This window comes from Mytilus californianus, unplaced genomic scaffold (assembly GCF_021869535.1).
Source record: "Mytilus californianus isolate M0D057914Y unplaced genomic scaffold, xbMytCali1.0.p SCAF_14, whole genome shotgun sequence".
Taxonomy (NCBI): domain Eukaryota; kingdom Metazoa; phylum Mollusca; class Bivalvia; order Mytilida; family Mytilidae; genus Mytilus; species Mytilus californianus.
In genome coordinates this window covers 36445771-36462297 of record NW_026262626.1, presented here as the reverse complement: position 1 = coordinate 36462297, position 16527 = coordinate 36445771, and the positions used below count along the sequence as shown (strand labels likewise).

The window sequence follows — 16527 nt, the reverse complement described above, 5'->3', positions numbered from 1 at the left end:
ATCGATCATGGGCGATTCCGATCGATCAGAGGACGTTGTGGTAAGATTTTGTAATTACTACTTCCGACATCTAGATATTCAAATCTAATTCTGGTAAACGAACCTTTTAAAAATTTTTGACGACATCAAAACCAAATACGGATATATTTTTCCATATCCGTCAATGGTTTCTAAAAAAAACAATTAAAATCGCTTCTCTCCCCCACCTCTCATTATATCCCTCAAATTAGGAAGCAGACCAGACACAACAAAAGAGGCAGGGATCGTACAATGTTATTTTTAACTGTATTATTACTTTTCTGATTAAACATTGAGAGATACCCTTTTCTTAAATAAGAATAAGAATCGATTGGTCAATGAAGCCGAAACTCGTCGATTCTAAGCAGGTAAGAGTCGTTTTTACATTTCACTTACAGTGTACATTTAATTTACATTCCGATAAGACCCAGAATTGCTCGTTTTGTAATGTAAGGCGAGGGTTATATTTTATTTCAAATGAAATTTTTGGTATGTAAAATTACAATTAGTGAGCAGTTTCAGTCTTCAGGATAAACTTTTTGAATCTACAGCCAGTACAGGTCCGGAGCTCTTCTTCCAAATACTGCACACATTCAACATGATGAATATTCTGGGAAGTTGTGCATGATTAAAAACTGGTTAAAACAAATCGCTGAGTTGATTTAGTTAGAAGTTTTGGTCACTTGAGACTTAATATCTCGTGGCTTTGCTGCGGCGATACATTTTGTATCTGGAGGCAGTTTGTTCCAATCCTTGATGGTGTTTATGAAGAAAGATTCTTTGCTACAATCTTTGGTGGCTGGCTGTAAACGGTAAGTATGATGTCCTGTCCGACTAGAGCTTCTTGTTGGTTTTTGTAGGTATTTACAGTTGCGGATACAGAATTTTTTATAAGGGGGGCCCATGCCACTAACTGCCATAAGAGGGGGCCTGCCGCAGTCATTCTTCAGTGATTCCCTATATAATCAACCAAATTTTTCCCATTAAAGGGTTGCCAGGCCCACCTGGATCTGCCTATGAAAAACTTGTCTATGGCTACAAGGTCATTTGTTATTTTGTAACACATGATGGGTCAAGCTTCTTTTCGTCTTGTTTGTAGGCTTTTCCGTCCTACATTGTAATTCAGTTAATCAATTATAATGTTGCTGGTACTGCTGGTTTCATATCGTGCAGCTCGTCTTTGTACTTTTTCAATTTTATCTATGTGGTTTTGCTGTTCATGCTGTTACAGATCCCATACTGTCATGGCATATTCCATTTGTGGTCTTACTAATATTACAAGTGTAGTACTCCTTAAGCTTAGTTGGTAGAGCAGTGGCTTACTGGATGGAATTTTGGCTGGTATTACTAATATTATAATTTTCATGATTTTTGCACACCCAATCCCTTTATTCACATTAATAAAAATCTTGCAATAATATCTGAATTTACAGCATTGTTAAATATACCCAACATGTATGTCAGAATGACTTAAACAGCATGTAAAGTCACAAAATACACACCAAGATCATGTACAATGTATCACATTATGACTGTTAATTGTCTTTTAATTGTACTAGTGAAATAGTCCCTTCAGACAGTCAGGGGTATGACTTAAACAAATGATTTTATTATGTTATACCGGTAGTTACTTGTACTTACCTACAGTCAGGGGACTTATTGAAATAAGTGATTTTTAAATCACTTATTTAAGTAGCAAATACGAAGTTTTGTCACAAATTGTGATTTTGTAGTTTTACCAAAATTTTAAACACATAGGTTTAGATAATATCTTTTCATTAGTAAAAATTGAAAAACATTAACTTTTTGCTTCTTTTAAGCAGCAAGGTTTATGCCTTTGATGCAATCATTTAGCTGCAAATTCTATTTTAGTTGAAAAAATGCTGTAAAAATGGCTTGACATAATGAACTGATACTTTCTTAACAGATTTTTCCCAGCAGTGGGAGTATTTTTCCTGTAAAATTCAAGGTTTCATCTTATAGATTATGTAATAAAATTCTACTGTTCGCGATCAAAATTTCACTGTTCGGGGGTGTTGAAATTAGAGGGGGTTATTAAAATAATGATACTTAAAGAAGTGATTTTTTGGAAGGAAATTGAGGTATGATACTTAAACAAGTGATTTTTATGTCATTGTCCTAGATTTAGTACAAGGTCATCACCTGACATGACCGGGTCATCCTATCAACACAGGTGTTGGTTCTGATAATTTTAGCAACATAATTGGTCCCTGGATCATTAGTATTCTATATTTAAAGTTACAATAAAATTAAATCACTTAGTCTAGTGATTGATTTGTACTATTTAAATAGGTGATTATTAAAGAAAGACAACTCTTACTTCCAACCTTTATGGACATAATGATACTTGAATCAGTGATTTAGAAAATCACTCATTTAAGTAAGTCCCCTGACTGACCTAGCAAGTCGGTATATGTCATTTAATCTGCTCGGCTCATGTGACCCTACTTGACTCGAACAACATATGAGTTCAGGTTAATGGGTGATCCTGACTGTGCAGATTAAATGATATAAATGTAGACTGATATGATTGATCAACAACTGTTTTAACACATGACGCCATCAATTTACCTGAACGTTTTGGAAATATTTGGTCGATATATTCAATCCACTGCTCCTGAGTCCTGGGTAAGTTTTCTTGTAGAGCAAAGATGGGGAAAATTGGTGTTAAAGTAGTAAACATGGTAAAAGGTTGGTAACTTTTAAATTATAACTTTTTTTACATTTAGGCTTTCTCCTAAATTGTTACAGTATTTGGAGAATTGTGTTTTAATGGGTGGTCTTTGATTGCATGTTTCTGTTTTTTATTCACAATTTTTATATAAATTTGTGACAATCAAATCAAATCAAATAGGTTTTCTTTTAAGTCGGCAAGATAAATAAAAATACAACATAAGCTCTGAGTGAACTTTTGAACCGTCATAAATGATTTAGAACTTGACATGTTGTTTAGACACCTGTCTATTGTTGAACACTATATGTTGCTCTCTAGATGTGTTTAGGTGGGTTTTGTCGTTTGATTGCTGTCTTATTGGCGAATGATCCACATCGTCTACAGTTTTAGTTCTGTTTGATGTACTTTGAAATCGGTGTATGACAATTTGACAAATCATAAATGAAAGGGTTATTGAGTATAGATTAACTGCTTTTCATTCCCTCAAGAATATGCTCAGAGGAATATTAATGGAAGAGAAATGTACTTAAATTTATTGTGCAAAGTAAACAAAACAAAAATCTTTTCACTTTTCAATCATTAACTCCCCCCTCCTCTATAATTTATCTGAAGACATGTTCCATCTAAACGAAGTCTGATTTTTCTGTTTTGGCACATACTTGAATATAAACCTCATTAAATTCGATCCCAAAATGGTCACTTAAAAGGAATTAATATTTAAAAAGTTGCAAGTCAAGTTTTAACTATTTGGATATTTTAAGAAATTACAAATTTTTTTTTTATCTTGCATTGTTTTTTAAACACTGATGTCCACAAGATTTGAATTATACACATAATATCATAAAGTCTTCTAAGGAATGAGAATCACTATCTATAATTTGAAAGGACAAAGTATTAAGAAAGTTGTTAATTGATCAAGTATGCCGTAATTGCCAGGTCAGTGGCAGATTCAAAGGGGGGAAAAGGGCATACGCCCCCACCCCTTTGATTGGAAAATATATAATGTTTAATCCTAAAATCATCAAACTTTTTTATGGAATTACGCCCCTATGTCTTTGAAAAATCCTGGATCAGTCCTGAAAGATAAAAGTATTTTCGAAGTGTGCAGTATATCTGAGGTAGTTATTGCACACCGTAGCTGTGCATTATCCAGATTATAGCACAGTAAGAACAAAGAAATTTTGCCACAGATGTCATGTGTTAACAATTATTAAAGTGATTTGTTGATTACAGTAATCTTCTATTTAAGTGATTTTGATGTTGTCTTTTATGTTAATACTATATACAAAATGTACTACCATCTACAAAAACATTTATCAGTGTCTTTGTCAATTTACTATCAACTACAAAAAAATTTTTGTTGGCGTCTTTGTTAGATTTATTTGTATGTTTCTTTGAATTTTTTAGTCAGTTGAGATGTATGTTTATACAGTTTTGGCCTGTCGCTGGATCCCAATTATTGCCACATTAACCTTTTATGTCTGTTTGGGTTGCTCACCCAATTTTTGTCAATATAACAGAACTTTTAAACAACTGTCAAACAAGTGGGAGGTTTAGCTAGCTATAAAACCAGGTTTAACCCACATTTTTCTTCGAAAATATAAGGTAATCAAAGACAATCACAATATCAAAAAATTCTTATGCCTGAAACTGTTATTTCCGATATTACATGTATTATCTGAGTATTTAAGTACTCATGAGTATCTGAAATGAGTAGTTGATATAAAATTAAGGAGATGTGGTATGATTGCCAATGAGACAACTATCCATCCAAGTTAAATGAAGGGGATGTAAGCAATTATAGGCAACTGTATGCCCTTCAACAATGAGAAAACCCCATACCATATAGTAGGCTATAAAAGACCCTGACATGAAAAATATGAAACAATTCAATTGAGAAAACTAACGGCCTAATTTATAATGAAACAATTTATGAAAGACAAATACATGTATGGCAGACATAAACCAACGAGAACCACTGAACTACAGGCTCCCCCTAACCTGGGAAAGTGGTGTAACAGCAAAACACAAGAACAAACTGCAAAACAATAGAAGAAAAAACGAATAAGAGAAACAGCAAAAAAACAACGACCACTCAATTACAGGTTCCTGAATTTGGACAGGCACACAGAATGCTGCTGGGTTAAACCTGTTTGAAGGTGCCAACCCTCCCCTAACCTGGGACAGTATTGTAACAGTACAACTTAAGAACAAACTATGAAAGTAAGTTGAAAAGTGCTAAACTCATCAAATCTATACACAGCAAGAAAACATCTAATAAAAAAACACAGACCAGACGTGGTAGGGTATTTACATGATTTATACATGTACATCCCTAAAAACAAAACAAAAACAGCGTACAGATCTAAGAGTACTCACAGTTTCTGACAACTAGTTCAAAGCCAATTACAAATAATAAAAATATCATGTATCTTAGACTGAAATATCAATCAGTACACATCCAACATCCAATGGATTTAGTTTAAAGACGTCATTAACAATCATGCAGAGAAGAACATGACATTGTGCAATGACAAGATATAGGTATCTACAGTTGATAGTACTGTGAATGTGCATATGTGAATAACAATTAATAATATTTAGCATGTTTAGTATGGTTTTAATTTACTGATAACAAAATCAATATTTAAACCAATAAAAACAATATTCGAAGATCAAGTTACAGTGTTGAATTTGTAACCTTTTAGAATAAGTTTATTAAAAGGATTGATAAGTTTACCTGGATCGTATCAAAATTTTCGGGATCGGAAACATCACTTCGGGCATAGTGAATGAGGATATATAAACACTGTAAGACGGTGCCAAAGTAACATCACCTTCCAAAAAAGGAAAATTAACAATAGAGAAAGAAAAATCATCCCTTTAGTCGTAAATTTTGTGTAGAGTTTCTCATGTAAAACTGAAATATCTAAATCTAGGAAAGGACAGTTATTGCTGTTAATATTTGATTTATTTAAAGTAAGTTGAGTATACATTTCTCAAAGAATTGCCATTCCTGGTAAAAAGAAAGTAAGATTATATCTAACATACAAATAAAAGGAAGCGTATGTCTATGCATGAGTATGATGGTACCACTATCCCGATGAATAACATTGTGTAGCAAAATTGATCTGACATGATGATAATGTATCTGTTAAACATGGAATTATGGGTAAAATAATATTGTTTCTACCAACAAATTGTGGACACATACCTCACACACTTTGCATGCTATATTTCAATGTCAACGTCTACTTTCAGGGTGTTATGATGATGAAACAAACCAGATTTTAGTCAAACATTGTGATTGAACCAATGAATGGGACTTCCAATAGTACAGATACAGACACAAATGATGGTAAAATTAGATCATTTAATTATTAAATAGCATGCACAGTCATTACAGTATTTCATCAAAGTTTTGTAGCCATTACAGTGGTCACCATTAACATGATTAATAGGTTATTTCTCGAATCATGTCTTTCAACGGAAAAGATCATCAATTACACAGGCCCTTGTGATGTCATTTACCAAATAGAAGGCACCCTTGTATCCCTGCACTATTCAAGTTTCAAGCAATTCAGGATTGTAATTCTGCAGGGTATAAAAATAAGAAGATGTGGAATGATTGCCAATGAGACAACTCTCTACAAGAGACCAAAATGTGCAGAAATTAACAACTATAGGTCACCGTACGGCCTTCAACAATAAAACCCATACTGCATAGTCAGCTATAAAAGGTTCTGAATTGACAATTGTAAAACAATTCAAACGAGAAAACTAACGCCCTGATTTATGTCCAAAATAATCAACGAAAAACAAATATGATATACAGCAACAAACGACAACCACTAAATTACAGGCTCCTGACTTTGGACAGGATATACAGAAGTCTAGAAATAATTTATGTTACATAAGATACGTAATCTCAATTCCCTTACGACATTGTACGACCAACTAATTTGATTATAATTTCCGGAATATTTCGTGCAGTATAGCATCAAACGTTTTCACCCATTCGCTCAACATGCGTTGGAAGTGAGGACGCCAACATTTTGGTCACATGGTGATGGAAGTCACATGACTGATATAACTAACTACCATATCTCGGAAGTGATGTAATTGTATGTGTATGAAAGAATGTGAGTGCTTAGTGTGAATGCTTAATTATCTTTGTGTATCATAGGGATGATCTGTATTCAGGCATTTTTTGCAATTAAGATCAGTGATTGCAATGGGAATTGCTCTCTTGCTATTTTGTTCCCTTCTGCACGGTCATAGTTTTTGAACAATAATAATTGAACCATTGAAATCATTTTAAACCATGCATGTTTATGACTTCTATGGATACATTTATTTTTGTGTATAATAATAATGAATGCTCAGTAATAGAGGCTACAGAAAAGGTGAGGTTCTGAGAAACTTCCATTGGAAAACTTAATCTTACCTCATCTTGTGACTTTTAAATGGGGCTCCTTATCATTTTACTCAAAAATTGAGGTTCATTTAGTCCCTTCATGTAATAGCAAATGTTTACATACAATGTACATGATATATGCCAGCAAGATCTATTTTGTTCGCTTTAATTTGATTTAAATCTTGTATGTCTCATATATATATATAGTTTTATTCATTGCAATTTAAATAATTTTTTATGTTCATCTTTTATTCCTCAAAATGTCATTTTGCACTGTACGAAATTAAATACCTTGCTCCTTTCTTTATGTTTGGTCAATCTTTATTTCCCCTTTCGTAAAAGTTTCTCTTTTTATCTCATCCTCATTTTTTATTTCATCTTTATAATTCTAGGTTTAACTGGTGGCAGTCTGTTCTTAGTTGTTCTCTCTGCTACCTCTGCCTGGTGTGTGTTCATCATGTGTATTGTTTGTTGCTCAGAATACCGTGGGTACCAAAGAAGAGGAAGAGGTCGTAATTACGTAAGTTTCATTTTCTACTTCCAGGCTTGAATGGCAGTGAAACGTTCATAATTATATTTCTTGCCACATCAGTTTGGTTTGGCTTCCTCTTCTTCTTAATCTGCTCCATTGAATACTCAAAGTACAAGGACAGAGGAGACAAAACACAGAATGTAAGTTTCAGTTACCATGGTTACTAATCTTTTATCAATTTATATCCCATTAATCACTTTTATTTAACATTGGCATAGGTAATATGAATGAAATCAGTAATTGTGATCACATGTAACTCATTAATATTTTTAAGGGGGATGTACAAAAATGTACCTGTACTGTGTTAAGGAAGATAACTCTTTATATCAGTAAAGTGTTTGTGTTAAAAAACAGTTTCCTTAGATATGATTTCTACACATTCATGTGAAACAAAATTCAAACAATCTGGGTTAATAAGAAGCTTAGAGTATAATAATGAAAATGATTGACACAAACATACCACCTAACATAGAAAATTTTACGGAGACCATCACGAGTTGGTTGACTGTTATGAAATATCTGTTTCACAGATGTCGACAGATATGTTCCAATTGGCATTACCACAATCCTGTCCACTTTTCCTTGAATTCGAACTACCGAATTAGACTTACAACCGGATTTGTACTTGTATGAGCAAAAAAAAACAAAAATTACTAGTAAAAACTATTACTGAAGAGAATTCATTTGAAGTTTGGTTTTAAAACGGTAGAGCTTTATGACCGCAAATAACCCCGTGAGACATCATGGATGAAGGCCTGCACTTTAATACATGTACATATGTATATAATGTACTGATGTTCAAAAGTAAGCTACTCCACTAGTAGTTACATTGATAACTGAATGTTATCTGTCAGAACCAGCCCAGTGAACCAGTCCCAGTGTGTGGGTCCAACATTATCAAATCTGACTTGTGATCTTTAAAAATTTTCAAAACATCTTCCTTGAATTTGCTTAAAAGTGACTTTGTGACCTGAGGCAATTTTTAAACATGACCTTGTGACCTACTGGAGCCCCAAGTGTCTGGCTAATTTCAGTCCAAGATTTGTTTATTTGAACACACTTTTATATTGATCCCTCTGTGGTTGAAAATTAAAATGGAGGAATGTCACAGGGCCAGTGCTACTGAATACTTTACAATATATGACATGTATCATGTGTATGACAAATGTATGATATGATATTAATAAAAAAATGTTAAGTTTTAATGGTTTCTTAAGAATAATCACTAAAGAACAATTTTCAATTTGGTCTTAGTAAGCACATGTACTTTTTCATTCAAGGACTAGGGCCTCAATCTAAAATAGGTGGATTACCATTAATTATAGCAAACAATAGCATACAACTTGAATCTTACCACAGTTTCACAAAATAACAAATCAATTATCAACAACAACTTCTCCAAAAAATAGGCAGACAAACAACAGCGAACAACACATTGTCCAGATCATTGTAGCCTGACTCGGTAGAGGTACAAAATGTGGTGAGGAGTACCATCAGTTTTTGTGTGAGCACAACCTCCCATATACAAAAAAATGTAGCTAGACCATATTTTATAAAACTAAAACATCCAATTAAAACCCTACTTGGTGCAGCTACCACCAGTATATAACTGATAACTTTGGAACGAGGAAATAATAGACAGCATGTAATTTAAAAAGCAGGGTCAAAATGAGCTTGCTACTGCAAGCTAGTTTAGAAAGCTACAGTTGCTAAAAGTAGGACATACCGTGAATATTTTCTAGTGATTTAATCAATATAAAACAAGCAGTTGTCTAAATTTGAAAGAAATCTTAAGTTTTGAATGGGTTCCTTGTTCTCAAATTGTTTTGAAAAAAATATATCCCTACTCACAGTGTGTTACACCTGAATTCACAAAGTTGGAGTTATACACCCACTCACAGAGTGGTTAGTATAATGCAATTTCCCTGTGTGTCCATCTATTCATCTATTGGTCTGTCAGTTCAGCAATTAGACCCAATATTCAAAGGTACAAAACAAGTACAATATATGATAATGTGTTTCTTGTGAATTTCATTGTCTATATCTTAATGCTATGCTTCTGAGAGAATTGTGATTGACAATTAAACAATTTGAAATTTAAAAAATAATCAAGATTTGAGTTATACATATAATACATGTATTATATATCTCTGTTGATAAATGTAGATATTATTGTTATTAATTATATAAGAAACTGAGGTTTAAACTCCCGCAGGCAAAGTTGACCTTAGATGAATTTTGATATTCTTTTAAATCCCCTTTGGTCATGTTGGTGTTTAAGCTCCTTATTTTTTTTTCAGGTATACATGTATATATCCTTCAAAAATGTCAATATTCACCTCTGAAGCTAACAAAACCTTTAAATAGACTTATTAAGAAGGGATATAGTTACGATACTGTTGTCAGGTCATTAAAGATTGCATATTTTGGCGTTAATATTGATTCACTTATAGGGTCTTTACATCGGCACTAAACACATTTATTTAAAAACCAGTTGTTGGCATGACACGGGTTATGTTCTTCTCATATATGTTATGATGGTATGATACTAAACCCCTAACGGGAAGGATTGTGCCTGATATTCATATGATGAAGACATAATCTTTCAATCAGTTTAATTGAAGTCTGGAGCTGGCATGTCAGTTAACTGCTAGTAGTCTGTTGTTATTTATGTATTATTGTCATTTTGTTTATTTTCTTTGGTTACATCTTCTGACATCAGACTCGGACTTCTCTTGAACTGAATTTTAATGTGCTTATTGTTATGAGTTTACTTTTCTACATTGGCTAGAGGTATAGGGGGAGGGTTGAGATCTCATAAACATGTTTAACCCCGCTGCATTTTTGCGTCTGTCCCAAGTCAGGAGCCTCTAGCCTTTGTTAGTCTTGTATTATTTTTAATTTTAGTTTCTTGTGTACAATTTGGAGTTTAGTACGGCGTTCATTATCACTGAACTAGTATATATATTTGTTTAGGGGCCAGCTGAAGGACGCCTCCGGGTGCGGGAATTTCTCGCTGCATTGAAGACCTGTTGGTGACCTTCTGCTGTTGTCTGTTCTATGGTCGGGTTGTTGTCTCTTTGACACATTCCCCATTTCCATTCTCAATTTTATATATCCTTCCTTGGATTTCAATTTTTGGAGTTTTAGTGTTCTTGAAGAAGATAGATTAAATAAAACGCTTTGGACGCACTAAATTTATAAAGTTGTGTCCTTATAGAATATTTGAATAATGATATTGAAAAATGAATAGGAATTATTTTTGTTTGCTAAATGGTTCACAATTTTATTAATTGCTAATATTTTTCAGTATAATTATGCAGAAAAGCTGTTCTTTTTTTTTTTTCAGAATAACAGAAGAAATGCTGCTCCAGTTGAAGCAAAATCTTATACAGAAAGGAAAGAAGAAATATCTATGGGAGTTGCAGCACTGTCCAACATTCAACAAGAACTGTCAACAATTTCACCTTCAGATGAGGTGACAGATTCATCGATAGAAAGAAAAGACGACAAGGCAGACATATTTCATGATCAAAATGACTTCCATGAGAATAATTGTTCTCTGGATTTTCCCACACCTAAAAATAGGAAAACAATACTTCCTCCGATAAATGTTGGGACCATTATAAATGTTGAGAGTAGATGTCATTCAGATACAAATTCACCCTCCAAGGAGACACTGCTGGAAATTACTACCAAAAAACACAAAAACTCACAAATGACACCTGTAATTGTTCATTCTTAAAATAAAGCTTAGTCTGTGATAAGTAAGTCATAGAATTAGGCAATATTATTTTTATAGTGGTATTTTTACTCAAATTAGTGATTAATTTTGCTTTGATAAGTTATTGCTCTTTTATAAGCACCTCTTAAGGGCATGCTATACAGTTACAGGGGAGGTAATGATGTTGCTAATGTAATATGTTGTATTTCCCGACGTCAAACATCGACATATCTGGAAAAGATGCATTTTTCAAGTGATTTTAATCATTAACTTGAAAACGAGTACATGGACCACTCTTTTTTAAAAGGAAATTTGACTTGATACTGTATGAAGATTATTTGTTCCAATTTTTATGAAAAAATCACTGATGATTTTTTTTTAAATTAGATAAATATGCAGCAGAAAATGCCATTTTTTACCAAAATCTTGAAATTTTAATAAAAATGAATTATCTTTTTAAAGAATTGTTAGACAATTTAAAAGCATACTTCTGTAAAGCAGATATTCCAAATCTTTTTACAAAAATTGGCATGTGTTTTTCTTTTGAAAGAAAAAAGTTAAGTATGTCTGTCTAAAGGATAGAAATGTCCAAGAAACAGAAATTTTAAGTAAATGTCTAAAATTTTGACCCCATTTATCTCTACATTTAGCACATGAAGGTATATTTTTTATGACATATTTGAATTAACAAAACGAAAAATAGCTTGTATGCAAATTTTTTTGTAAAAAAATTACCGTGGGATCAAAACTGTATCGTATGCCCTTAAGATAGGTTACCTCCCCTATCAGGCTTCTTCTATTGTTCCTACTTTAATTATAAATTTCTATGAATTTTAAGACATGTATTATTTGAAACTATTTTTTTATAATGTTTGGTGCATGAAATTGCAATAATCAAATAACAAATGATATTGTTTTATTTTTGTTGACGTATTTTGCTAAGAATACACATCAGTGGCGTATCCGGGGTTGGGGGGGGGTTCTTGGGGTTGGAACCCCCCCTTTTTTTTAACGATCAATGCATTTGAATGGGGACATATGATTGGAACCCCCCCTTTATCTTGGGTTGGGAACTCCCCCTTTTAAAAATGGCTGGATCCACCCCTGCACATCCAATGATGTAAATTAATTTCATATTTCATGATTTATTTCAATTGATCTACAGTGGTATAACTCAATCTTATAACTGAAAATATCCTAGAACTAATAAGTCAGTTCATTTCAGTGCTAGAAATGTGTTTGAAGTTTATGAGTATGGTAGAAATCCATGAAAGTCCCTTGAATTTATAATGTTAAGTAGCATGTTTTAAACAACAGTAATTTTCAATTTACAATTCCAAATTTCTGGCAGTTTCAGCTCAGATCCACAGGATACGGAGGCATAATGCTCTGCACTGTACAATAATTTATTAACACAGAGGCTTTCCCAACTACTGTAAATTCAGAAATTATTGCGTGCATTTATTATTGCGATTTTTGAAGAATGGACTAAAATGCCAGATTAATTATTGCGATTTCAGGAAAATCTGCATACAGATATAAGTATTAGATATCAGAATGCGAGTTCTTATTATTGCGATCTTCATCCACTCGCATTATTCGCATTAATAAAAACCTCACATTAATTTCTGAATTTACAGTAGTCAAAAGTAATTGATTGTTTTGTTTTCTGTAAATAAATGTACGTCCTGATGAAATCATAGTCAATAACCAAGGAATTTTTGCTGCCAATAAAAATTTGAACCCTTGATCTAGCTATTGCTACGATTAATTAAGTTTTATATTTTGAACTTTATTCAGAAGCCTGGTTTATGTAATTTTGATGAAAAATTAGATTTGTAATAAATTATTGATTATTGAGAAAATGATGAAAGAAAAAATGACCTTTAAAACTGCTTCAGAAAATTTGCTCAAGAAGGTATGTTGTGATTGTGTAGAGAAAGAAATTATTTCTATGTGGTACCATCGTTATTCATGCATATTTAACACAAACGTTCACTTAATTGTTACTCAAGAGAAAAGTGAGCTAAAGGAGATAATTCTTAAAAGATATTTACAATGTAAACGTTTCTAAAAAGTTAAAATCAAAATACAAAGTATCTGTGATAATGCTCAAAATGACAAAAACATTGAAATACATTTAGTAGTACTTTTTGCTATGTGTACATGTTTTTTAAAATATTAAAATCATGTAAAATTGATTTTCTAATTCTGAATCCTGAATTCTATCTACCAGAGACCAAATGATGTTGATGTCAGCAACTATTGGTGTTGTCAGTTTGTTTGATCACAATTTTTCTGATTGATATTTACATGAATTTCATATTTTTCTCAAGTAAATAATAATATTTTATATTTCATGTACTTAATTCATCAATTATTGTACTTTCATTAATATTATCATAAATTGGTATTAATCCTCATAACAGAGTTACTATATTATATGTGTGACAAAATTCTCACAAGAACTAACAGATTACTATGTTTTCATCTTGTAAACAAATAATTTAAACCTACATCAATGATCTACTGCAAAACCATGTGCCATAATATTTTTTTCTATTAACCAACAATTATAGTACCAAATATATTTACACCATAATATGTATATATTTGAATTCTCATTACACTACCATTAAGTGTATAACTTTATTGTTAATTATTGGTTGTAAGAAGCTGGAAGTAACATAGATCAAAAATTTAATTAGGTAGGGTCAAATAAAAAGTTCATGAGACAAGAGCCTAGCATTAAATAGGACTTTATTTGAAAAAGACAAAATGGAGTAATGTTTCAGCTTGCTTTAAAAGAAGAAGAGAATTAGAGGTTGACCCAAACTGTTTAATTTTCTTCAATAATGCACAATGCATTCCATCCTTATTTTGGATAAATTCAACATTAAAAATGTATATAAATGGCTGTACAAATGATTTTTGTAATTGTCACCTTTTAGGGTTTTTTTATAGTAGTTTTATGTTCTTCCCCAGTATTATCTATTAATGATTTAATTTATAAGTTGTATTAAAGGTAGTTGCAATTCATGATTGATTTTGTTTTATTTACATATTTATATATATATACATATATTAGTCTATCCTTAATATGACCTTCCTTCTGTTTTTGGATGATTTTTAGTTATTTTTGTTAATGATAGATGAAATAAAACAATGTTTTAGGTTGTTCTGTTGCTGTCTCATTGATGTAAGAGGGTCTAGATGGGGTACTTCATTTCAGTATTCTTTATTTTTTTAGGCGTTTTTTGTCTATTCTTTATACTTTTTGCCCTTTATTCTCTATTCTTTATATTTTAGCACCTCATTATTCTCTATTCTCTATTTTTTTTGTCCATTTTTCTCTATTCTTTATATTTTTGCTGATTATTCTCTATTCTGTTATCCCAATCCACACCCTCATGTAAACCTCATATCTTTTTTATTGATGTAAATTTGTTATTGATTAATAAGATTAAATGTATTTTTTCCTTCTGATTTGTACTTATCTGAATTTTTAGAGATGAGGATTTGCAATTTAACAGATTTCTTCAAAACTTGAAATACCATTAATGTTTATGAATTGTTTAAAAGATTTTAAATAGAAAAATGTTTGAATGTTTCTGTAGAAAAAAATGCAGTCGGACCTAATTATGCAAACACTTTTGCATTGTAAAATTCTTAATTTGTAATGTCTAAATATAAAGAAACATGTTATCATATATAGAATATATATTGAATTAATCTCTTATATTCAGTTATTAGAAGACTAACTTCCAGGGTAATACATGCTTTCTGACCATAGCTGTTAGAAAACTCCTCATACCAATCTTTATTATATTGAAACCAGAAAAGGGTCTCTAAAATTTACTATTAAATTCTGCTTTAAAACAACAAAAAATAATCCTGTTTTGCAACTGAAACCTATTTTTGGTATGCCAGCAAATCTGGAGAACTTTGTCAGCATTGCTTCAACACATATTTTATACTAAAAAATGTTATTCCCAGTGATTTCCATCATTGAAACCAAGACATTGGACTAATTCCAAACCACTCTGCTTCAATCAAAATTTTGAAAGAAAAGATGCTTGTTTTAGACACATTTTGGCAAATATTTCTCTTGAAATGTTGTTAAACTTCATTCCTTCAAATTTGTGATAAAAGTCTGATCTTTAAACCATGTAGTAGATAAATAATGGCCTTTATTATTGTTATATAAAGTGTAATGAATTTTTTTTTGTATTAAATGATGAAGATTTTCTTATTGAAGTGCTTTTATTATTAACAAACTCCTTTGGTTTGTTTTTTTAGTTTTGTTAACATGTTTTATTTTGTGTTTATTTTTCTTGTGTACAACATGTCAAAGTTTTGTTTGAGAGAAGGTATGAAAAGTCCCCTTGAATTGAAAATCAACCAGTAGGATAAATGTATCAAAATATTTCTTCAGATATTGAGGATAGATTAGTCTTTAATATATCAGTTTATATTTTTTTTATATTGTATTTTACATTGTATCTTACATATTTGCATAAGACCTTTGAACTTCTGGCATTTAAGGAAAATATTTGAAAATCTTATCCTTAATGTATGAATATGAGCTTTACAAAAAAATGTAATTTGCTGCAAAATGTCTTATTTACAAAATTGTTGATATACATCTCTTTCATACAACAAGGATGTTGCCAATATGATATTTAAGCAAAAAATATCAGATATCTTTATATTGACATCCTATGTCAGAATAGACAGCACAAATGACTTTAGAATATTTTTTAGACAATAGATATTTTTTTTACAAAACTGATACATATGTTTGTAAGGTAAAACAACTTTTAAGCTATACAAAAGCTTTTCTATATGTTTGTTAGTTGTATTAAACATATATATCGTCATGAACATCTAATGTGTAAAACTTTTCTGCTGCACTGTCTTGTTATGAAAATTGTACTAGTCAGTATTGTTCAGGTTAATGATATTATATTTTAATTATAAAACACAGCTTTTAAATATAGTTATTAAAATAAAGGCTTTATTGAATAAAGTAAAGTAATTGTTTTTTTGTTTGTTTGCATATATGTATATATGTTTGTTTTTGTGTGGCATCTCATGGTTCAGTTATGTCTCCTCCGGCATATGTGTTTGAGAAGATACAT

General features: G+C 31.5%; 1 protein-coding gene and 1 long non-coding RNA gene across 8 annotated transcripts in view; one reads left to right on the top strand and one right to left on the bottom strand.

The window, feature by feature from the left end:
• The window catches only part of LOC127724635 (E3 ubiquitin-protein ligase rnf213-alpha-like), a 1011139-nt gene that overhangs the window by 474886 nt on the left and 519726 nt on the right, over positions 1–16527 (bottom strand). The gene's annotated exons all lie outside the window — the stretch shown is intronic.
• Positions 216–16429, top strand: LOC127724778 (uncharacterized). 2 transcript variants are annotated; one of them, XR_007992683.1, is made up of 4 exons: positions 216–386; positions 5975–6071; positions 7675–7802; positions 11012–16429. It is a non-coding gene; the product is annotated as an uncharacterized LOC127724778 (long non-coding RNA). The 2 variants fall into 2 exon arrangements; XR_007992682.1 differs by lacking the exon at positions 7675–7802 and adding an exon at positions 7523–7650.